The sequence below is a fragment of the Loxodonta africana genome, chromosome 22, assembly GCF_030014295.1.
Source record: "Loxodonta africana isolate mLoxAfr1 chromosome 22, mLoxAfr1.hap2, whole genome shotgun sequence".
Lineage (NCBI taxonomy): Eukaryota > Metazoa > Chordata > Mammalia > Proboscidea > Elephantidae > Loxodonta > Loxodonta africana.
Window position 1 is genome coordinate 26780077 of NC_087363.1, and position 24680 is coordinate 26804756.

The following is a 24680-nucleotide window of genomic DNA, read 5'->3' on the forward strand; positions in this document are numbered from 1 at the left end:
GAGGAAGTCTTTCTGCTTAGGTGATGACACTGGAGCAGAAACCTGAGGGAAGAGAGGAAGAAAGCTGTACCTGTGTCTGGAGGAGAGAGCATCTGGGGCAGAGAGAAGACCAAGTGCAAAGGTCCTGTCATGGGAACGTGAGGACTAGCAAGGAGGCCAACGTGGCTAGGGCAGAGTGAGGCAGGGCGAGCCAGGGATAGGAGGTGGGGTCAGAAGGTAGTGCTGACCAGATCATATAAGGTCTTGCAAAGACTATAAACCAATGACCTGGTCCCCTTTCTCCTCCTCTCGCCTTCTCACTGTTCCTCCCCAGGCCCCTTCTACCACGCCCCACCTTTCACCCCGCAGTCTGACTGCCCTGTAATTATCTAGAACACCTGTTCCTCTCTCTGCCTGTCCAAGCCCCACTTACTCTTCAAACATTGACCTAGACACCACCTGTTCTGGGAAACTGTCCCTGACATCCCCAGGCTAGTTGGGGCACCCCTCCCTGTGTTTCCATAATGCCCTGCAACTTGGTTCTGTAAGAGCTCTTAGCTTTAGGAATTGTCATTTCCTCTTCTAAGTTGGCCATTTTTGCAGTTCCTAGCTCCTGGTGCATTGAGCGACTAATAACAGATAGCTGTTTGAATGAGTGAGCATCTGGCCACTATGGTTCTCAGTTTACACCATATGTAACAATAGGGTATTGCCCAAGACAACAATGGTCACGATCCCTGGTTTCCTTGAACCAAGACAATTTTCTTTTGGTAAAATAATTTAATAGGAGGGACTGGAACTACTTTCTACCCACCATCAGTTGCCATCAAGTCAACCCTGAGTCACGGCGACCCCCTGTGTGTCAGAGTAGAACTGTGCTCATAGGGTTTTCGATGGCAGATTTTTTTCGAAGTAGATCACCAGGTCTTTTCTGCAAGCCATCTCTGGTTGGACTCGAACCTCCAATCTTTTGGTTAGCCATCAAGCCTGTTAACCTTTGGCACCACCCAGAGCTACCATATTACCAAATTAGGCCTTTCTTCTTGTTCTGCGCTTCTTCTACATTTTGTATTCTCATCGGCATGTGATCTTGCTCTGACCAAATGAATCAGCTGAGACTAGATTATTCATCTATTTCAGCAAAAGTATTAGGAGGGAGCATGTGGTAGGATGGACCTGCTTATTCGCTGACAGTGGAGATGGGGGTGGAAATTGACACACACTCTCTGAAGGGTATTTTCTCTAACTCTACTCTAGATCTCAACATTGTTCATCATCTTTTTTTGTGTGTGTGTGTGTTTAGGTGAAAACTTACAGCACAAATTAGTTTCTCATTCAAAAATGTATACACAAATTGTTTTGTGACATTGGTTGCAATCCCCCGCAATGTGTCAGCATCCTCCCCCTTTCCCTTTACACCCCAGGTTCCCCTTGTCCATTTGTCCAGGTATCCTTTCCCTTCCTTCCCTCTCATCTTTGCTTTTGGGCAGGTGTTGCTCATTTGGTCTCATATATATGATTGAACTACGAAGGATGTTCCTTGTGTGTGTTATTGTTTATTTTATAGGCCTGTCTAATCTTTGGCTGAAGGATGAACCTTGGGGGTTCATACTCTTTGACCCAGGAATTTCATTTCTAGAAATGATGCTGAAGAACTAATCTGAGATATTTGCACAAGGATGTTCAATTCTGTACTAGCCCTTATGTCGAAAAGTTGAAGAACCTTAAGTGCCTAACGACAACGCCTTGGTCATATAAATTATGATACATTCTTCTTATGAACTATTATGTGATCATTAAATATAAGAGTTTTCCAAGAATTGAAATGGTATAGAGAAATACAACACAGTGCTAAGTGGTAAAAACGGAAAACATTTTAATCTCAAAGATGAAACACCTCACAATGTCATAAGTGGTTATTGCTGAGTGGTGCTATTACAGGTGAATTTTTATTTCAACTTTTATAAATTGTACTTTTCTAAATGTTCTATATTAAAATACTTTTATTTTTAAATGATTTTTATTTTTAATTATGAAATATTTCAAACATACGAAACTACAGAAAAAATTAACAGATAAGCATTAGGTCTTCCTACCTCATACAACAACCAAAAAAAAAAAAAACCTACTGCTGGCAAGTCTATTTGAACTCATGGTAACCCTGTGTGTGACAGAGTAGAACTGAACTCCATAGGGTTTTCTTGGCTGTGGTCTTTACAGAAGTTGATTGCCAGGCCTTTCTTCCATAGCACCCCTGAGTGCATTCAAACTGCCAACCCTTCAGGTGGTAGATAAGCGCCACCCAGACAGTAGGAGAATTTGATTCCAGATCAGTTTATAGAACATAAATATGAAGAGTAAAATGGAGAAACTTTGAGAAGAGAGGAGAGAAGACCACTTTTATCATCTCAAGGTGGGGGGACTTTCTTTAATAAAACATGCATCACTTAAATATTACTGCTTAACAAGCCAGCCCAAACTTAGTGACTTAAAGCCACAACCATTTATCACTGCTCATGACTCTGCAGGTCAGCAGTTTAGGTTAGGCTTAGCTGGGCAGTTCTGGTCTTGGCTGGGTTCACTCATGCAACTATTACCAGCAGACAGGTTTGCTGGGGACTGGCTGTTGGTTGGGGCGCCAGAAGTAGGTGGGCCACAGATCTCCTCATCCAGTAGGCTAGCTTGAGCTCATTTACATGACTATTGACAGGGTCCCAAGAAAGAGCAAAAATGCCTAAGGTTTCTGTGCTTGGAACTGCACTGCTTCACTTGCACCACATTCCCTTGGCCAAAGCATATGCAGATTCAAGAAGGTTCTAGAAGTAGACTTCATCTCCTGGCAGGAGGAGCCGCAAAGACACGTTTCAAAAAGTCATGAACACCTGAAGAGGAAATATTGTAGCCTGTACAATCTGCCACAAGAAATAAAAAGCACAAACCATAAAAGAAAAGATAGATACACTTGAATGCATTAAACTTAAAAACGTCTGTATGGCAAAAGCTACCTTGAATATGGACTACTTTTATAATCATAAAACAAAGTTAAAAAAAAAAATAACGATTTCAAGATGCTGTATCAGACCACATTGTTGCGTTGTTCTTGTCATCAGGTGCCATCAAGCGGGTTCTAACTTGTAGCTACTCTACGTACAATAGAACAAAACACTGCCCGGTCCTGCACCATTCTCACAATCGTCGTTAGAAGGGGGTAAAAAGGCACTGAAGAACATCTATGAACAAATCTCAACTTCCCAAATGGATAAATTAATGGGTCGATAAGGTCATTATTCCTGGATGCTTTCTCCTCAAAGTGGTGTATTACAAGACTAAGTTAAATATTAAATGCAAGCCTGCCTCCTGAATTTGAAAGGGAATCCCTTCCATGGACATATCTATTACACACAAGAAGTTATGCCCTGGGTAGCACAAACGATTGACACTCTCACTGCTAACTGAAAGGTTGGCGATTTGAGTCCACCCACAGGCACCTTGGGAGAAAGGCCTGGTGATCTGCTTTTGAAAAATCAACCACTGAAAACTCTATGGTGCGCGGTACTACTCTGACACACACGGGGCCGCCATGAGTCAGAAACAACTCGACAACGACAGGTTCGGTTCGGTTTTACTTGAAATTGTAAGTGCTTCGTTTTCATGTTAACTCCTCTCATTCCAGAAGGATGATCAAACCCATCACCAGAATCTCATGGGAAAGTTCTCCTTTTAGAGAAGCAGAAAAGTTGGGGAATTGTTCTTTTCTGTCTTCAGGACGGAGTGAGGATAAGTAGAAGCTGAGCCAGAAACAGACCAAGGGAGCTAAAGTGTTTTTCTTTTCTGAATCAGTCCTCAAGAGTTTGACCTTGCCCTTGTGTACACTCATTAAAACGTCAGACACTGCTGTGGCCCCAGCCCTGTGGCCCAATCGAAGGATAAGTATAAACAATTTGGGGTCAGACCACGTAATGTGTACCTTGGTGGCTTACCCCTCCAACAGGGTGAAGAGAGGTGGTTGAGGTTTCTCAGGGACACTGATATGAGTGCACCTCTGTGGGCAGCAGGAAGTTTCCAGAACTGATGAAAGCAATCCTCATCCCTGTTTGGTTTATACTCACAGAGGATCAGTAAAAAAAAAAAAAAAAAGAAATTAAAAGAGAAAGAAAGACAGAGGACCACAGAAGCCCAGAGTCATCAAGATACTTCCGATTCATCTGCCTCTCCCCTCCCCACTACACCCCCACATTTACCTACCACACCAGCCAGCTTTCTGGAAAGGGCCAAGTTTCGGCTCAGAGACCTTCACGTAAGGAACATAAAGGGTAATGAGTCACCTCTGACTTTGAAGGGCCAACAAAGGTGACAGCTGAAAGGTGATGTGGTCATGCACAGCAGCTTCCTGCTACGGTGGGGGTGTAATGCAAGCCACAGCCCCTCAGTACCTGCTGGCTCAGCTCTGGGGTGCGGGGAGTGTGTGGCCAAGGTGTTGCCTTCTTTGTAGGTGTCAGGGCCCCGTCTGCAGGGAGCCTTCAGAGCAGATTGGTAATAAAGACGGCATTGTCATGGCCCTGCACTGCTGACCCAGGCATGGGAGGCCTTTAAACCCTGTCCTGTGTGAGAGGCCTAGAAAACAAAGAGCCTCAGCTACCACAGCAGGCACAGAGAGCAGCTCCCAGGCTTTGCGGGAAGAATTGCCAAGGCAAAGGCCACAGGGTCCAACCCCAACGGGGCCAGGAAATTAGGTCCAGAGCTAGCCTGGGGTCAGCGGACAGAGAAAGGAAACTCTTAGGGAGACGAATTAGCACTTTCAGAAGCATGAAACGTGATGTGTTGGCAAACTGCCCACAAATCACCCATATTAGTACAGATCATAGACAGCCTTTATGTTGCTGTTAGCAGCTGTCGAGTCCACTCTGACTCTGACTCTTACATGTAATAGAATGAAACGTTGCCCAGTACTGCGCCATCTCTACATGGTTACTATGTTTGAGCCTGGTTTGGTGGCTATTACGTCAATCCATCTTACTGACCGTTTCCCTTGGTGTGACCTTCTACTTTACCAATCATGATACCCTTTTCCAGTGATTGGTCTTTCCCAATGACGTGTCCAAAGAAAATGAGCCAAAGCCTTGCTATCCTCTCTTCTAAGGAACTTTTTTTTTTCTTGTACTTTAGAGGAAGGTTTACATAACAAACTAGGTTCTTGTTAGTATCTCATTAAACAGTCAGTACACATATTTTTTTATGACATTGACACCACAATGTGTCAACACTCTCCCTTCTCAACCTTGGGTTCCCTATTACCAGCTTTCCTGTTCCCCTCCTGCCTTCTAATCCTTGCCCCTGAGCTGGTGTGTCCCTTGAGTCTTGTTTTGTTTTATGGGCCTGTCTAATCTTTGGCTGCAGGGTGAACCTCGAAAGTGACTTCATTACTGAGCTATAAGGGTATCCGAGGGCCATACTCTCAGGGTTTCTCCAGTCTCTGTCAGACCAGTAAGTCTGGCCTTTTTTTGTGAGTTAGAATTTTGTCCTACATTTTTCTCCAGCTGTGTCCAAAAACCAAGGGACCCTCTATTGTGATCCCTGTCAGAGCAGTCAGTGGTGGTAGCTGGGCACCATCTAGTTGTTCTGGACTCAGTCTGATGGAGGCCGTGGTAGACGTGGTCCATTAGTCCTTTGGACTAATCTTTCCCTTGTATCTTTAGTTTTCTTCACTCTCCCTTGTTCCCAAAGGGGTGAGACCAGTGGAATATCTTAGATGGCCACTAACAGGCTTTTAAAACCTCAGACACTACTCACCAAAGTAGAACATAGAACATTCCTTTATAAACTCTGTTATGCCAATTGAGCTAGATAGACCGCAAGACCATGGTACCCACAGCCCTCAGCCCAGCAATTTGTTCCCTCAGGGAGTTTGGATATATCTATGAAGCTTCCAGACCTTGCCTTGTATAAGTTGTGCTGGGTTCTCCAGTTCCATGTACTGTCTTACCCTTTATCATGGTTACCAATTATCTATTGTCTATTTAATGTTTTTCCATCCTCACCCCACCTCTCCCTCGTAACCATCAAAGATTGTTTCTAAGGAACGTTCTGGTTGCATTTCTTCTAAGGCTAATTTGTTCGTTTTTCTGGCTGTCCACAGTATATTCAATATTCTTCATTGACACCACAACTCAAATGCATCAGCTTTTCTCCCATCTTCCTTTTCCATTGTCCGGTTTTCACATGCATATGAAGCGATTGAAAAGACCACAGCTTACAGCAGGGGCACCTGAGTCACCAGTGACGGCCTTTACACTGAGCTGAAAAGCTGATGCTTGCAGATATGGGGGTGGGGGGGGATCCTATCAACCCAGATAATTCTCTCCATAATAGGTAGAAACGAAAGAAAACAGCTTTGTTATTGAATAGGCATTAACTCAGATTACAATGCACATTGCAAGGAACTTGCTGGTGACATTATAAAAACAGAAAGAAGTTTCACCTTTTTTTTATACCTCCAAGTTGTTTCAATCCATTACGTACATGTTCTGAAGATTAACGGTAACATATCTGACCACAGGAGGATTTGGCAGCACCATTTGCTATGTGTTTTTTCATAGTTCATCCTAAATTCATCTAGTAATTGGGGTAGCCAGCTGTGTTAGCTAATTGTCATAATCTGAATTGCCTGTGCCTCTAGGACAAACTTGGGGTAAGGGCCTAGGCTAAACCCCCAAAGTGACAGGGATATAAAAAAAAAAAAAATAGGGGCACTATATTCCTTCAAGTTTACACTTTAAAGAGATGGCTCCCAGACCTTTAAGAAAGGTAGTCTTGGCTTGTAAGACTCTATGAGTTGGTAACTCGACAGCAAAGGGTTTAATACTGGCAGGAGTCCCTAGATTGCCTGGGTGGTACAAAGCCGATAACCGCACTAGGCCGCTCACCTAAAGGCTGGTGGTTCGAGTACACCCAGAGATGCCTCAGAAGAAAGGCCTGAAAACCCACTTCTGAAAAATCAGTCATTGAAAACCCGATGAAACACAATTTGACCCTGAGACGCACGGGGTCACCATGAGTCAGAACGGACTCAAGGACTATTGGTGGTAAAACCTGGCAGGAGGTTGAACAAAGATTTGCATACATAGCAAAGGGGCAGAGAAAGAGTTCACAGACACAAGGTTTCTCACAGCAATGCTCTAAGAAAAGGGGGAAGGGAGGTCTCCTTCCTTACTGGCAACCAGGAAAAGTCAATTTTTTATTTACCCTACATGGTGATGGAAAGACATTGAGACATGGGTGAGGCATGCGCCTCTTTTCCTAAATTCTGTGGGAAATTCCACAGCCAGCCACCTTTTAAGTTTCCGGAGGTAAATGATTAGGGAGCTAGGATGACCAAGGGCTGACACAGGGGAATTTCTTCAAGATCTAGAAAGGGGGAACTGCCTTCCTGCTAGACCGCAGTGCCTCTGGTTCAGTTAGAGGTGACCTTCGGTCAGGAAACTTACCAGACACATTTTGATGCCATCTCTGTAAATACCTAAATTTCTCTCCCGGGTTCCGAGTGGCTAAGATGCTCTTGTGCCAACTTGGTGCACAAGAAGTGCCTCTGACCAAGCGTGAAACAGACTCTCATCATAGTCAAGCCTTGGGAGGGCCACTTGATGGCCCCTGGAGGGTCTCTGTCTGTGGGGTCCCCTGAACGGAGCCCCTACTGACAACTAAGCCATCCAAAACTCTGCTGCCTGAAGTCATTTCCAGAAATAGAAAATTGCAGAAGTTTCCAAGGTTGCTTCTGCAAGCCACAAAAGATGTTCGCAGCACCCGCCCTCTCACCACCTTAAATCATGGGAGTCATGGAGACTGTAGGGACCCAAGAAGGAGGAAAACATTCTTTCTCAAAGACCAGGAGAGCGTGCCACGATAGAAATCATTCCACTGCATCTGGGAAACACCCTCCTCTCAGAGAAATGATGCAGAGCAGAGGCCCAAAGAGAGGCCTTGGGATGAGAATATGGCTCTAAGAAGAGGAACATGTTTTCAGAAGCAGCAGAAAAGCCACCATCATGTCCCTGTTGGTTTGTTCATTTGTTTGTTTTTTCCTCTTGCTAGTTTTTACTGTTTTGCAGCCCAATTCAAATACCCCCTTCTTTTGCAAAGGCTTTCTGCTTCCTCCAGCCCCAGCTGTCTATGATCTTACCCACCTCCAACCATTGCCCTCAGCTTAGAGCCTGCGTTGACCTTGCTTTTACGGCACCCCATCCCATCCCAACTAAAAAACTGAGTGACTGGGATACTTGAAACATTTATTTGCTGATTACAAAAGCAAGACGTGGACATTATACAACATTTAGAAAAAAATTAAAATTACATATAATCCCTCCATTTGGATGGACAATCTTCCATTCTTTGTCCTGTGCATTTTTAATGAACTTTTTAAAAAGTATTGACCAGACGGAATGTGTTGCTTTGTGACCTGCTTTGTTGCCTTAGTTATATTATGTGTATTTTTACAACATCATTTTGGTGCTTATGGACCACAGTTGGAGGCAGCAGAGCATGGTGGTTAAAAACGTGGGCTCTGGAGTTGGACCACCTGAGTAACAATCCTGGCTCAGTGACCTTGAAAAAATCATTTAACTTCTCTGAGCCTCAGTTTCTTTATCTGTAAAATGGAGATAATAATACTACCTCTCACATTGGTTTGTTGTGTATATTAAATGTACATGAAACAAGTAAAGAGTCCTTGACATATATAAGCTGAGCTATCATTCTTGATTTGTTCACAGGCCGCTAGAGTTGAGCAGGGTTGCTATTTTAAATATCACTACAGTGACCCACCATGATTTTTCCTTAGGATAAGTGAAATTTCTGGGTTTTAGTATTTGCACATTTTAAGATTTTTCTGTGTATTGCCAAAAGGCCTGCAGTCAATATGGAGCTGGTTTAAACAATCACCAGGGTGTGTGACTGTGCCTGTTCTCCCAACACATTACCAGCAACCCTCCACCACCAGCACTGGTCTGCTATGTGCACAGACACACACACACATACACACACACGTGCGCGCGCGCGCGCACACACACACATCTATTAAGCTGGGACATAATCACTTAACACTTTTATTTAACACCAATTTGATAGGTTAGAAAAAGTCATCTTCTCTAAATTTGCATATCTGATTGCTAATGACGGTCATCATTTATTCAAATGGCTATTGACCATTTGTCTGTAACAGATGTTGAGAAAAACTTCTTATTGCCCTAGATTTGGCTGCTATGAACCAAAGGGCATCAAGCAGCAAACAACTTGGGGACAAATATTAGTTTCTGGCTAATTGAAAGGGAACTGAACTTCCTGATCCTCTCAACTCAGGCCCTCCCTCCTCTGGCTCCAATAGTCTAAATAGGCAGAAAATTAGAGGAAGAGAGAAAAGAGAATATTCAGAGTAGGGAGTCATGGAGGAAGCCATGCCATGGCTTTTCCTCTATGGGAATAAGTGGATTTTCTATCCCCATCCCTCCACTCCTGAAGCCAAGTGAATAGGGGCTCCAAGAGAATTGTAGATTTAGGAGGTGCCTACCCAGAAAGAGGAGTACCTGGGTGTGTCCTGTATTGAATTATGTCTCCGAAAAAATGTGTCTATCAGTTTGGCTGGACCGTGATTTCCAGTATTGTGTGGTTGTCCTCCATTTTGTGATTGTAATTTTAAATTAAAGAGGATTAGGGTGGGATTGTAACACCCTCACCCAGGTCACTTTCCTGATCCAATGTAAGGGAGTTTCCCTGGGGTGTGGCCTGCACCACCTTTTATCTCTCAAGAGATAAAAAAGAAACGGAAGCAAGCAGAGACTTGGGGACCTCATAGCACCAAGAAACAATGCCAGGAGCAGAGCGTGTCCTTTGAACCCGAGGTCCCCACGCAGAGAAGCTCCTAGTCTGGGGGAAGATTGATGAGAAGGCCGACAGAGAGAGAAAGCCTTCCCCTGAAGCTGACAGCCTGAATTTGGATTTTTAGCCTACTTTACCATGAGACACCTTGAGAAAATAAACTTCTCTTTGTTAAAGGCATCCACTTGTGGTATTTCTGTTATAGCAGCACTAGGTGACTAAGACACTGGGGGCACAAGCAGCTCAGAGCCCAGCTCCTAACCAAACTTACCCAAGGGCACCTTTGAAGAAAGTCCTGGTGATCTGCTGCCGAAAGATCAGGGCCATTGCAAACCCTGCGGAATACAGTTTTACTCTGTTCCATATGGGTTGGCCATGAGTCCAAATCGATTTGATGGCAACTGGTTGTGGTTTTGTTTTTAAAAAAGAGATTGGTATCTTGTTGTCCACTTGGAGCCTGTTTAAGCAGCAACTTGCTGATGACGTGCTGACCTGGGGGGCTAATTGGGTGAGGTGGAGGGGGGATATGTTGGGAAAGATTCTGGGAGAGGATATAATGAAAGAGGGGCAGGACTAGCCAGAGGGTGGCCCTGCAGCAGCTTGCCCTCCCTCCATTTGAGAGGAAAGGATGCAGGAGTTTCCCATAGGTCAGAAGGACACCAAGGATAGTAGCTAGACTTGCGCCATCCTGCCAGTATCTCACCAGTAGATCTGGCCACAAGGCAAGGAGACCCTAACACAAGGAACCATGCTTTGTGCTGCCAGCGTGGGAGCTGAGCTGGGGCTGGAAAAGGTCAGGCCAGAGCAGATGTGTTTCAGGGAATGTAAGGTGAGGGGGACCCCTTCTGAGTCCTGCAGGAGAGCCAGTATTGTAGATGTGAGCAGTGTGGAGATGAAAAGGCAGCCAGGGAGAGAAGACTGCTGTCCCACCAGAAAGTTATAGACAGTATTCTCTTGTTCTCTTGTCCTCTTGCTTCTTCCTGCCCAACCCCAAGGAACCAAAGATGGGAAGCAGGGGAAGTAAGGAAGCCCATGCTACCTCCAAGGGCCAAAGTCTGGCCAGTACTGGAGGCAGAGGATGAAGTGAGGGCTAAAATATATAGAAGACTGGAGCTTTAACCTGTGTTAGACTGGACTGACCAGTCCTTTCTATACTCAGAAGTGACAGGAAGGCCATCCAAAGAACAGGAAAAGAAAGTTCAACGTGGCGGGACAGACAACAATTGGAGAAAAACAGAACTTTCATGACTATGCCCTTCCACTTTCAGAGGGTTTAATAAACCGACCACATGCTTTTCTTCCCTTATGAATTGACAAGTCATGCATATGGCAGAAGTTTCTGGATCTTTTCTACTGAAGGGGAAGCACTAGGAGCTGAACTGTCTCTGTCATTTTCCTTTCTAGTCTGCTATGTCCACATAGGCAATTAATAAATGAGAAGTGAATTGACTAAATATTTTTAATGTTCTGGAAAGAAACAGGCTTGGGTCCTTTAAAATAAAAGCAAGTCTTTGTCGGGGTCTAGATTTGAAACTTTAGTAAAGAAATTTCTCCTCTGCCAGTTTCCCATTAGCCCTTATGCTACTAGGCCTTCACCCTTGCATAGGTTAGTGCCCAATCCAGTCCAATGGATCTCAGACTCTGTCCATTTTACCCTTGAACCCCGCCTTACACTGTTAGGTGTAGGTAAGATTCTCCATCTGGGCTGGAGAAGAGGTCTTATAGAGGTGATTATAATCATACACATTTAACTTTAGTCTAACCACATGGTGAGAAAGCCAAGTTCTCCATCCCACCAAGAACCCAGTAAAATAGCGCTGCTGACACAATGAGAACCCGGGGGCTATCGAGAAAAAACTGTTTTAAGTTCAAACATATAACAGAGGGAAGATTCCCAGGGTTTAGCCTTTAATGTGACTGGAGATTCACTCAAGGCCTCATGGCTTCACCATTGTTCAGAACGGGCAAGAAACAGGAGTGGGGAATCTTTCTGCTGCTTTGTAGACACTTTGCAGCTACAAAGCATATTCCTACTTGAGTCTCACCGCACTCTTCAACATAGGTAAGGCAGGGCTAGTACCTTCACTAACAAAAAACCAAACCCGTTGCCATGGAGTCAAGTCTGACTCATGGTGACTCCATGTGTTACAGAGTAGAACTGCTCCACAGGATTTTCTTGGCTATAATCTTAATCGAAAGCAGGTCACAGGCCTTTCTTCCATGATATTGCTGGGTGGGTTTGAACTGCAAACCTTTAGGTTACTAGTTAAGCATAAACCATTTGCGCCACCTAGGGACCTAGGTCCTCCACTGTACAGGAAGAAAATGAGGCTCAGTAAGCTAACGTGACATATCCAAAGGTTACATTACTCAGTATGACGAGCTGGAGCCTGAGCTCAAGCTGTCTGGCTCCCAAATGCCCACTCCAGTACATAATGTGGGGTCTGTGCTTAGGCCAAGGGAACCAGGCTGAGACTCAAATCCTGAGTGCCCCTGGATGTTTCGTGAGATGATTACTAAGTGACTGTCAGAGTCCGTAGGTTTTTAATTTTGCAATAATTCATTTTTTTAAATATATGATATTGATACATTAATCAATACTTATTAATTCATCCTGGTGGTGGTCTTGAAACCTGCTCATCAGTTTTTTGACACTTCCCACACCAAGAGGTAAAGTCTGTGTTCTCTCCCCTGGAATCTGGGCAGGGGCTTGTGGCAGAAGTAATACTGTGTGACTTCTGAAGCCAGACCAGAAAAGGTCTCACAGCTCTGCTGCTGTCTCTTTAGGACACTTACTCAGAGTCTCCAGCTACCATGTAGGAAGTCTGGTTGTCCTGAAGCCGCTTTGGGGAGAGACCACATGGAGAGACTAGATTGGTAGATGATAGATGGATGGATGGTGGGTGGGTGGATGGGTGGGATGGGTCGATGGGTGGATGGCTGGGTGGATGGGTGAATGGATAGGTAGACAGATAGATGACATATTTGTTGATTTCCCCCAGAGGTTCGAGTCTTCCCATTCTTCAGGATGGCCCCAGCCATCCTTCTATAACTACTTGAGAGATCCAAGCAAAAACGGCCTTGCTGAGCTCAGTCAACCCCAGATTGTTATTGCTTTAAGCCACTGTTTGGGGGCGGTTTGGTACACAGCAATAGCTAACCGGAACGTATCTTATTAATTTATTCAATAAAAAAAAAAATTTTTTTAATTTTTTCAATAGAAATTTATAATTATAGAAAAAAATCATGATAGTGCCCTGTAATCTGGAACTCCCTTGTCCATGACTCTGGCTTGAGCTGACTGTCCACATTCCAGGCAAAATGTGGTAACAGTGATTCCAAGAGCAGATATTGTTTCTGGGCCCAAAGCATAAATGGTTCTCATAAATGGTGACAGTTGTTAAAATGAGACCACACTGAACAAATCAGGGCCCTCAAAATCTTCCCCTTCACACCCTCTCCCGCCCCATGCCTGCCCTCTTATTCTTCTGCTTTTTAAGGGATTGTGGAGCTTTAAGACCTGCAAAGACCCAGGGGAACATCAAGGCCTGCCCACTCATTTTAAAGGTGAGCAAACTTTCATAAGATCACAGCCTTGAAAACCATGTGGAGCAGTTCTACTCCACACGCATGGAGTCAGAATCGACTAACAAGGACAACACGACTTGCCCCAGGTTGCACAGTTGATAAGTAGGCAAGGTAGGACTAGAACACAGGTCTCTCGGCAACCAGACTCATGTGCTCATTACTCCAGTTCATCACTTCCTGCCCTGGATTGGAAATAGACTGTGTCATCTTTCAGACCCAGAGCATGGGCCAGTAAAAATGGATTTATCATCTACCTATCTATCCATCTATCTATCTGTCTGTCTATCCATCCATCTGTCTATTCGTCCATCTATCCATCCGCTTATTGGCCTGCCAGGACATATTAGTTAGTAGTAGAGAGAAACCCAGTTAGTATCCTTCTTATTTGCCTATTATGAGTCTAGGTCAAGTTAAGTCCCATTCAGGCTGATACAATTTGGGTAAATAGCTATTAAAGCAAATAGAACAGAAACAAAGCAAAGCCCAAAAGAGGATTTTTTTTTTCTCTTGAAAGTAGAAAACCAATGAGAGTTGTCTTTCTTCTTCGGTATCGATTATTTGAGGTGAAAGTGAAAGACGTGGGAGCTGAGGCACATCTGAAATTCTCTCTCCCCCCACGTCTAATAAACACCGAAGGAGCTTTGGAAAAAAGAAAAGCAGAAGCTCTCAAACCAAGGATGGCACAAAGGTCACAGTGCACACTGCTTGGAAAATTGCTGTCAAAAGCAGAAACACGGTGATGGTTACACAACAAGATGAATCTAACCGATGGCACTCAACGGTATACCTGAACAACGGTGAACTGGCAACTGTAGTTTACATATTTTTAAAAAACAAAACAAACAAAAAAGCAGAACCAGAAAATTCTTTACCTCATCAAGTGGTTTCCTCATCTGGGTAAGAATGAGAAAAGGAGAAGGCAGGAGGGTGTGAACTGGAAGCTGAGTGGACAGATTCTGGAAACTATTACCTAAATCTCCAATTTTTAAGGAAGTAAAAGAGGAACACAGTTTCTAGAGTAGAAGCACTTCCAAGGGTAAAACTAACTCACCTCAAGTATAAAGAAGATAACTATCACAATCGCCTCCCTCACGGATAACACTAATTAGTACAAATCTGTAGTCTCATTACATAACTGAAACCACGTGGTATATACAATTTTCCATCCTTTTTTTTTACTGAGCCTGCAGTCTCAAAAATTACCCCACATCATTAAAAAATTGTTCATGAGCATCACTTTTAAGACCTGTTATATAATATTTATTGACCATGCCGTAATTTCGAGTCCTGGTGATGCAGTGGTTAAAAGCCTGGCTGCTAACCAAAAGGGTGGCGGTTCAAATCCATTACCCGCTTCTTGGAAACCCTATGGGCCAGTTTACTCTGTCCTGTTGGATTGCTATGAGTCGGAATCAACTCAGCCTCAACAGTTTTGGTTTTGGTTTCCTTATGCCATAATTTACTTAACTTCCCTTATTGGAGTCCCTGAGGATGCAAACAGTTAATACACTTGGCTGCCTACTGAAAGGTTGGAGGTTCGAGCCCACCCAGCGGCACCTCAGAAGAAAGACTTGGCAATTTGCTCCTGAGAAATCAGCCATTGAAAACCCTGTGGAGTACAGTTCTACTCTGACACACATGGGGTTGCCATGAGTCAGAATCAACTCAATGGCAACAGGCAACAGGCAACAGGTATTCCCTTATTGCCAGACATAGTCCACAATTTCAATATTACAGCAATAAACAACTTTGTGTCCTATCTATGTTTTACAGAGATAAACTTCTCTTTTAGTTTTCCCTCAGAAATACCCAGAAATAACTGGGGCAAATTTAATGAAGAAAGAGAACACTCAAGTAGTTAAGAAAGAAGGTGTTAATGAACCGGTGAAAAGCAAATATTAATAGGATACAATTTTACACACAAACTTGGGAGGTGTGGTGATACTTAGATTGTTTAAATATTTCCAGAGTACCTACAATGAGCACGCAATACTTTCTAATAAAGAAAGTAAACATCACTTAAAACAAAACGAATTTATTTAAAATAATAGTTGACTTCCAGCTCAAGATGGCAAACAACCATGTTTACCAATCCTCTCTGTTAAAAAAAAAAAAAAAATGCTGAAATAACAATAAAGAATTACAGGTGGAAAAAAATTCATGAAAACACTGTATACAGGGAAGAGGGCAATCAATTCTGTAAAGATGTTGAGTAGATGGGCTCATAAAAAAAAAATTGGGGGGCTCATATTGGCTGTTAAATCTGAATTGAGGAGGACAATGTTCAGAGCACAAGTCATTGATTGTCCTTCACACTGAAGTCTCCCAAAGTTGGCAAGTACAAAGAGCAGGTTGGACATAAAAGGAGGTGATTGATGGAATAACTGTACCTAAATGAGTTAGAATTGACTTGATGGCAACAGGTTTGGTTTGGAGCACCGGTGGCACAGTGGTTAAGAGCTCGGCTGCTAACCAAGAGTTCAGCAGCTTGAATCTACCAGTCGCTCCTTGGAAACACTATGGGGCAGTTCTACTCTGTCCTATAGGATCACTAGTAGTCAAAGGGATTGTTTGTGTATTTTTTAAACTCCTATGGAAACTGGCCTGCCACACCCTACCTATCCCCAGTCCTGTATATAGAAAGTGGGAGCTTTTACTCTAAAGGTGAAACTGGAGGAAAAAAAAAAAAAAAAAACCCTGCCTGGAAGGGGCTGGGGCTTACAGAGTGGGGTTAGCTTGCCAAAGTAAGGCCCTTGTGGAGGTGGCTTTGATGAGGAAGGGTGGCGGCATGTTTAGCTTCTCCCCCCTCTCACAGCCTAAAGTGAAGCCTACCAGTCAATCCCCCCTTTTACACCCAGAGAGCGTTCATCCAGCTCTTTCATTCAGAGAAACCTTTCCCAGTTACCTCAATTTAACAACCCTGCCTGCTACACATAAATAGGAATGAGCAGCCCAAAATCACCATTCGTAAGAGGAAAATAAAAGGGAAAGACCAGGATAAATAAGCAGAACAATTGAACCTGGAGGAGGTAGAGGCCAGTAAAGGGAAGAGAGCTACATAAAAACCCTAACTTCTAACATCCTCATGAAAATTCAAGGAGATCATGCATCCGTAAAACAAGAGCAGTCTTCTTCAAAAAGGAACAATTGGAAACTAAGAAAAAAAATTGTTTTAAATTCCTTTGTACACATTTACTTTTCAATTATTGTAATAAATGTAGCACATCAAATAAAAAATTCAAGCATTAGACAAGAATATAAAATATTTCAATAGAAAGACCACATTAAAAAGTCAAGGAGATCTTGCAGAATATAGCATAAAATGGATAATTGGAGCAATTAAGTGGTCAACATTTATGTAATAGGAGTTTTGGAAGAGTGAAAATGGAGAGGAAGAAATTGTCAAAGAAATAATTGAAGAAAATTTCCCAGAGTTGAAGAAAGACAAAAGTTTTACGTTGAAAGACCCAAAGTGCTGAGCATGGTGAATAAATAATGATCAATATAGACAACCTCATGAAATTGTAGAGTGCCAATAATAATACAACAAGAGCCTGAACACGCTCAGAGAGAGCCAAGAAACAGATAACCTTCGAAAGAATGAGAATCAGATCGATACCATTCTTCTCATCAGCAGTATCCAATGTTTGAAGGCAAAGGCACAATTATCTCCAAAGTTCAAAGATATGATTTTGTGCTTAGTATTTGTTTTTGGCAAACTATCAGTTCAGTGTGGAGAAAATTAAAGGCTTTCTCAGATAGGCGAAAACTCTGAGAGTTAGCTTCCATACATTCTTTCTGAAAAGAAAATTACTTGATGATGTACTACACAAGAAAGAGGAAGATACGAGAGAATTAAAAAACAGGTAAACCAGCCTAGATTTGCAATGAAAAATTTCAGGACACATGTGCAGATGGTCTAGACACAAGACAGTACATTTGGAGCATTCAATAAATGGTGCCATTAAAGAGCTGGAAGGTATCTGTAATATTCTAAAGAAGGTATATGCTTTTATTGTCAAAAAAAAAGTCAATAAAAAACTCCATAAAAAAACAAGTTGAAAACATATATAAAATGTGTGTGTGTGTATGGCCAAATATAAAACCAACCAAAAACATTGGGATTCTGCTTGGTTGAAAAAAGGATCTACTTGATTTTGATATTGGAACATTCCGCCTCCATAGACCTCAATATAATACCTGCTTCTGTAGGGAATAACTGCAACCCTGGTGGCTTAGTGGTTAAGAGCTATGCTGCTAACCAAAAGATTGGCAGTTTGAATCTACCAGGCGCTCCTTGGAAACTCTATGGGGCAGTTCTACTCTGTTCTATAGGGTTACTATGAGTCGGAATCAACTCAACGGCAATAGGTTTGGCTTGGTTTGGTAGGGAATAATATTGACATAATCCCCATACTTTAAACACTGTTCATTGACTTTCGGTTATCAGAATTAACTTACTGGCAAAACCTGGAGGATATATTTACTAATCAGAACGCATGTGCTGTAAGCCTTAGCAGCCTGACAGATAGTGCGGAATGGTTTAGAGAGAAGTACAGGGAGTAGAGGGGTATTAATCTCCTCACCTCATTTAATGGGGAATCAAGAATTACTATCTAAAGTTAATGAGTCAATAAATATTGAAGAATATTGTTTAAAACCATAAGATTAACCATCAGAAGAAATAAAAATATAGAACTTTCTTTGACTTGAAGGTGGGAGAAAGGGGTTGATAAGTGAATAAGTTACTCACCTGTCGTATCTAAAAGTCTACATAGGTAGTGCTTAAGCTGATAATCGAAGACTAGGTGTACTATGTTATCCAACAGTATGGAGGTGACTACTGAAGAAATAGAAACAGAAACAATTAAAAAAAAAAAACCCTATGAGGATGAAAACTAAGAAGGAAGTGGAGAAAGATACTTTCTGTGGCTTTCTGTACTACTTGAATTTTTGTTTCTAGGTACCTATATTTTAAGAATTAAAAGCCAAAATAAGATGCACATCAAAGGATTTTAAAGTAATACATACAAAGGTGTAGGGACAAAAAGAGATTGTGTGAGTGATTTTTTTCTATTTTCCGATTATACTGTAATGTGGGGTTTTTTGCTTTTTGTTTTTAAATTTCTATTATGGAAAAACCTATAAAGAAAAGAGGGAAATAACTAACACATATATTTATCATATGGTGGTTAGAAGTGGTGAGAAATGAGAATGGCTAAGCAAAGAAATCCACCTGAATTATTTATGGGATGATTCTACAACCACCATGAAGGCCAAGCTAGCTGTGTGAACTTGGAGAACGAGTTAACCTCTCTGGACTTCAGCTGCTTCCTCTTAAACATGGAGAAGTTGACTTTAAGAGTTATGAGGCTCTATTCAGCTCTAACAGCTTATGAATCTCTGAGTTTCTAGCAAGTGTGAACATTGCCACTGAGGTCATGTGACTCAGGCCATCTTGACTATCAAAACGGCTGGGTTCTATTCTCCATCGTTGTTGAGGGACTGAACAAGATTTCTGCTGGAAATCTGAAGCTGTGTGGCTCTGTAAACCCCACGCTCCTCTAACAGCACTGGGATCACTTGGTTCAACAGAAAGTAAAATCCACATCTACTAACCTCAGTGCTCATGAAGAAAAAGGCCAAGGGCCTTATACACTGAGGGCCAAGGGCACTTCCCAGGCCCTGCTCAGGCCCTTGAAGAAACCTGTAATCATTGGATTGTGGCCTCCAAGAGAGGGGTAAGCAGTCTCTGTTTTGCAAGAGCAGCAGGAAGTGTGTCGAAAGTCATAACCACAGCAAAACTGCCACATCAAACTGAGATGCCTCTAAATATGGGAACATCACTCACCACCAGGAACCCAAGCAGAAACAAATCCTGCTGCTTGCAAGGTTCAACATCTGTCAGTCCTTGACTGGAATATGGGCATTTTATCCAAAATGAATTCATAGGTGTAGTGGGTTATTCAAAATAAATAAATAAAGATAAACCTCAGTCCTTACTTCTCCAAAGTAAGATACACTCGCAGTGACATCATGTCATAAAGGGCGATTCATTTGATTTTTGGAATGACAGTGTCTAAAACTGTGGGGTCAAATTTGGCAGAGCTGAGTGGCAGTGTTATGGAATATACTCAAACTGCTAGTAGACAGTCTGTCACCTTGCCACAAAGTGTGGTCCATGGGCCAGCAGAAGTACGAGGAAGCTTTAAAGATGTAGACTCTTTGACCTCAAGCCAGGCCTACTGAATCAGAGACTGCCTTTTACCAGAATACACAGGTCGTGGGTTTGTGCATTTAACTTTTGAGAAGTGCTGTCTACAAGACGTGTGAAGTCTGCACTTTCTACCCACATCAAACACTGAAGACTTAACTATGTGCCAGGTCATGTGTCTGGGCCCACAATAACCTTCCAAGGAAGATACTATTGCTGTTATTTTTATTACTATTAATTCCGTGTGCAGGTGAGGAAACCCAGGCAGGCTTAAAGAAGTAACATGTCGAAGATGAAAAAGTGTAAGAGAGAATCGGTCTTGAAACAAGATCTCTTTGAATCCAAAATGCATGCTCTTAACCATTACTTTCAGTTGCCTCTCAAGAGTTGACTGTTTTCCTCAACAGAATCTCAGTGCCATTTAAGCAACGTGTTACCAAAAAAAAAAAAAACAAAACTCATTGCCTTCAAGTTCATTCCAACTCATAGCGACCCTATAGGACAGAATAGAACTGCCCCATAGGGTTTCCAAGGAGTGGCTGGTGGATTCGATCTGTCTTTTGGTTAGCAGCCGAACTCTTAACCGCTGCACCACCAGGGCTTCTAGCAATATGTTAAGGGTGATGGAAAAATTCAGAAACGGATAGCGGTGACGGCAGCGTAACACAATCAATAGAATTAATGTCACTGAATTGTACATGTAAAAAATGTTGAAATGGCAAATGTTTTGTTGTATATATGCTTACCACAATAAAAATTTTTTAAAAAAAGAATTTAGTGTTTTCAAGAGATTCATTTGAATAATTAAATCCACTGTCAAGAACCGTTTTTTAAAAATGTCATCCTTAGTGGCAGCCAGTTTGGGCTTCTTTGTTCACCCTTTACCCAAACCCATGCTTGGTACCAGAGGGTGTGACCCTCCCAAGCAATCAAGTCTGAGTCACTGAGGGAGCTGAGTGTGACAAGCAGCCCCAGAAATGCAGCCTAGAAACGCCTGTGTTTAAAAACAGAAAGCCCAGGCTTCCAGGAAGGATGTTGTATTTTAGAATACCTTAAGGTTTCAAAATGACTACAGACCCCCCTCACCTACCTCCTCTGAGCTATACACCGTCATCTACCCCCTGACACTCTCAGATCTGGAGACAACGGGCACTGGCAGTCAGGGCAATCACAGCAGGCAGAAGCCTTGCGTTTTGAGAAGGCGCTCCTGGACAGCTCTGGTCAAGGCTCACTGAGCTCCTTACTGTCTGCCTTGGGGAAATGAGGGTTTCCTGGCAAGTCCCGAATGCCTTTCCCGGGTACAGGAAAGACAGGAGTGGGAATTCCAATAGTTAGCTTCCCCGAAGTCCCTCCTCCAGCCCCACTCCTCGCTGACCCCAAATGGGTATCATCTCTCTCTGCAAGAATTAGCCTCAGCTGCATATAGTGGGAAAAAGAAAAACAATTGTGACTTAAATCAGTACTTCGCAAACCATCACTTGCACATGAATCACCTGGGGATGTTGTTCAAATGTAGATTATGCTTCAGAAGGGCTGAGGCAGGCCCTGAGTTCCAGCATTTCTAACAAACTCTCCGTGATACTTACGTTGCTGGTCCATAGATCACAGTGGATAGTGAGGGCTTAAACAAGACAGAAGTGCATGCCTCCTTTAGGTAAAAGAAGCCAGGAAGCTGGTCTTCCAGGGCTAGAAAAGGATCCACAGCAACACCAGAGACTCTGATCTCTCTGCTCCTCCGTCTTCAGCATGTGGTTCCACCTGAATATCACCTTATGGTCCAAGATGGCCCCACTGCGATCCAGCCCTCCCATCCATGCTCTAAGCCAACAGCAAGAGGAAGTGTTTCTATTAGCCAAGAACACTGTGGACTGCAAAAAGAACAAACAAACCAATCTTAGAAGAAATACAATCAGAATGTTCCTTAGAAGCAAGGTTGGAGAGACTTCGACTGACTTTGGACACGTAATCGGGAAAGATCATGGTTGGTAAAGTAGAAGGTCTGAGAAAACAAGGGGAGCCCTCAATGATATGGATTGATACAATGGCCACAACAATGGATTCAAACACACTGACGATCATGACAATGGCACAGGGCCAGGAAACTTTTTGTTCTGCTGTACATAAGGTTTCCATGAGTAGAAGCCAACCCAGTGGCAACTGTCTTAGTTGTCTTAGTTATCTAGTGCTGCTATAATAGAAATACCACAAGTGGGTGGCTTGAAAAAACAAAAATTTATTTTCTCACGGTTTAGGAGGGTAGAAGTTTGCATTGGGGTGCCAGCTCTAGGGGAAAGGCTTTCTCTCCCTGTCGCCTCTGGAAGAAGGTACTTCTCTCTTTGAGCTCCTGCTCCTGGGTGATCTTCATGTGGCTTGGCATCTCTTTTCCCCCATCTCTCTCCTGCTCACTTGTTTAATCTCTCTTATATCTCAGAAGAGATTGACTCAAGATAAACCCTACACTAATCTTGCCTCATTAACATAACAAAGACAACCCATCCCCAAATGGAATTATAACCACAGGCATAGAGGTAAGGATTTAAAACACATATTTTGGGGGGACACAATTCAACCCATAACAGCAACGAACAGTTAACCCAGCCAGCTCCTCTGAAAGATTCTTCTTGCAGGCCCATATTTTCTGCTTAGTCACTCCCCTGCCACCCCAAGCTGCAGAGACCTAAGAAACATTGCATTTGCTCCAGAGGTAAGTGCCCAGCTGAAAACTTCTGTTCCTAAGGAAAAAGAAAAGAATGGGTGGTTGGTGTGAAGTTAGGATGCCTGGCTGCTCCCCTTCTCCAGCAGTCATTCCAAGGAAGGGTAAGCCCTCCACTGCATTGTCCGCGTGGCCATAAGCCATGTTTAGGAGCTAGAGTAAGAATAAATGAAAAATTGCTGACAGCAGAGCAAAAGGGAGAAAGAATCAAACAGAGTGGCCTGGTCTCTCCTGCAGGAACCAGGAAGAGAACTGAAAAGACCATGAACAGACACTATGGCTTTACTTTTGGAAACTGGCTTTGGTCTTGCTTCTGAGACTTAAGACACATCTTGTACTCCCAAGGGGTATGCCTTTTCCTCTGGGCCTAAAATGTTCTTTTGGTCCCTCTGGAACAGAATCCTTCCCTGTACTGTTCTAGCTAGGCTCTTCTCATTCCCAGTGGAGACTGGGTGCAGTCCCTTGCAATACCAACCAACCTATTCGACTGCATGTTTTTCAGGGTCATCCTCTCCCAGGCAGAGGGTCCAGTTCTGAGTTTCAACAGCTCTCGGCCTATCCCCGTCCCAAAGTGGATAAACAGGCCAGGCCAGCACTATCCTGAGACATTCATTGCACTTTCTTTTGACACCGTAACTTTTATTTCCTTTTGGGTCACTGCCTCCACCAAATAAGACAAAGTGTTATGAGACTATTAATCAAGGTACCTCTCCTCTCTACTCCAAAAGGCAAGAATATGATACTTCCACCCTAAAATAAAATTTGGATAAAAAAAAATTTTTTGATAGAATAACAAAAAGAATGAAAGTGGTTGAAATACATTTATAATGGTGAGATAATTGTTTCATTCTAATACAGGCTTCCGGAGCTTCCTTGGTCTTTGTTCATTTCTAAGGCTCCTCCATCTCCCTTCCAACTCCCTGAGCTCCTGGTAGCCTTTCAGACAAATCCTGGCTCTGCTGAAGTTAACCTGGATAGGTGCAAGCAACTGGAGAATCCTCACTGAGACAGCAGTAAAGGAAGCACTTTGGACCTCATCCATATCACAAAATGTGAGCAAAGCTTTGTTGTAAAGAATATTTATCAAGCAGCATATTATAGAAAATGGAGGGGAAAAAATCATTACATTTCTGGACTTCCAACCTGATGGCTTCTCAACCGGCATGCCACCCAAAAAATCTACAGAATATCGAATAAGCGTAGTTGATATTCTTTTCTACTCACCTAGTGAATTTTTTTTTTTAGTGAAAATACTGTGTGACTGGTGCTGTGCAAGCTTCTTGTTTTGGTGCCTGCCATACTGTATATCCCTTTCTGGCTGACACTGCCCTTCCCACAGCCCCCTACACAGGGAAGCAGTGCTAAGGTACTCTTTCTGCAAATGTGGCCAGTGATTGGGCCATGGGTGGGCATCAACCCAAGGGAGTCCGGCAATAGGCTTTTCAGTTGAGGTCCTGACTTGAAGGCAATAATGATTTCCTAAATCTAACAGTTTGAAGAGCAAAGATGTCACCTCGAAGACTAAGGTGCACCTGACCCAAGCCATGGTATTTTCATTCGCATCATATTAATGTGAAAGCTGGACAATGAATAAGGAAGACCGAAGAAGAGTTGACACCTTTGAATTGTGGTGTTGGCGAAGAATATTGAATATACCATGGACTGCCAAAAGAATGAACAAATCTGTCTTAGAAGAAGTACAGCCAGAATGCTCCTTAGAAGCAAGGATGGCGAGACTGCGACTTACATACTTTGGACATGTTGTCAGGAGGGATGAGTCCCTGGAGAAGGACATCATGCTTGGCAGAGTACAGGGTCAGTGGAAAAGAGGAAAACCCTCAACGAGGTGGATTGACACGTGGCTGCAACAATGAGCTCAAGCGTAACAACGATTGTAAGGATGGCTCAGGACCGGGCAGTGTTTCGTTCTGTTGTGCACAGGGTCGCTATGAGTCGGAACTGACTTGACGGCACCTAACAACAACAACAAATCTAGCAGTGGCTCGGCTGCTATGACCAAACCCCAAATAACATGTCTAAGAAATATACATGTTTACTTTTTTTGTCATGTGAAAGTATAAGCTAGTATGGCAGCTCTATTCTGTGTAAGTGTCAGGGTCTCAGGTTCTTTTCTATCTTGTTGCTCTGCCAACTATAGTATTGTTGTCATCTGCACTGGCCAAGATAGTTCCCAGCATATCGACATTCTAGCAAGTGGGAAAGGAAAAAGGATATGTCCCTTCCCTTTAGAAGCAAAAGCTGGAATTGTGCAGATAAATTTCACTCATATCCCATTGGCCAAAACTTGGTCACAAGTCC

The 24680-nt window shown here is 43.0% G+C and overlaps 1 protein-coding gene across 4 annotated transcripts in view; it reads right to left on the minus strand.

The window, feature by feature from the left end:
- The window catches only part of LOC100660478 (C-C chemokine receptor type 3), a 179778-nt gene that overhangs the window by 122091 nt on the left and 33007 nt on the right, over window positions 1–24680 (minus strand). For 2 of the 4 annotated variants that reach the window (XM_003409912.3, XM_023547789.2), the window contains exon 1: window positions 14307–16095. The exons of the other annotated variants lie outside the window; for them this stretch is intronic. The gene's annotated coding sequence lies outside the window, so the exon portion shown is untranslated. Of the gene's footprint in view, window positions 1–14306; window positions 16096–24680 lie in introns of those variants that run through there. 4 annotated transcript variants of the gene reach the window in all.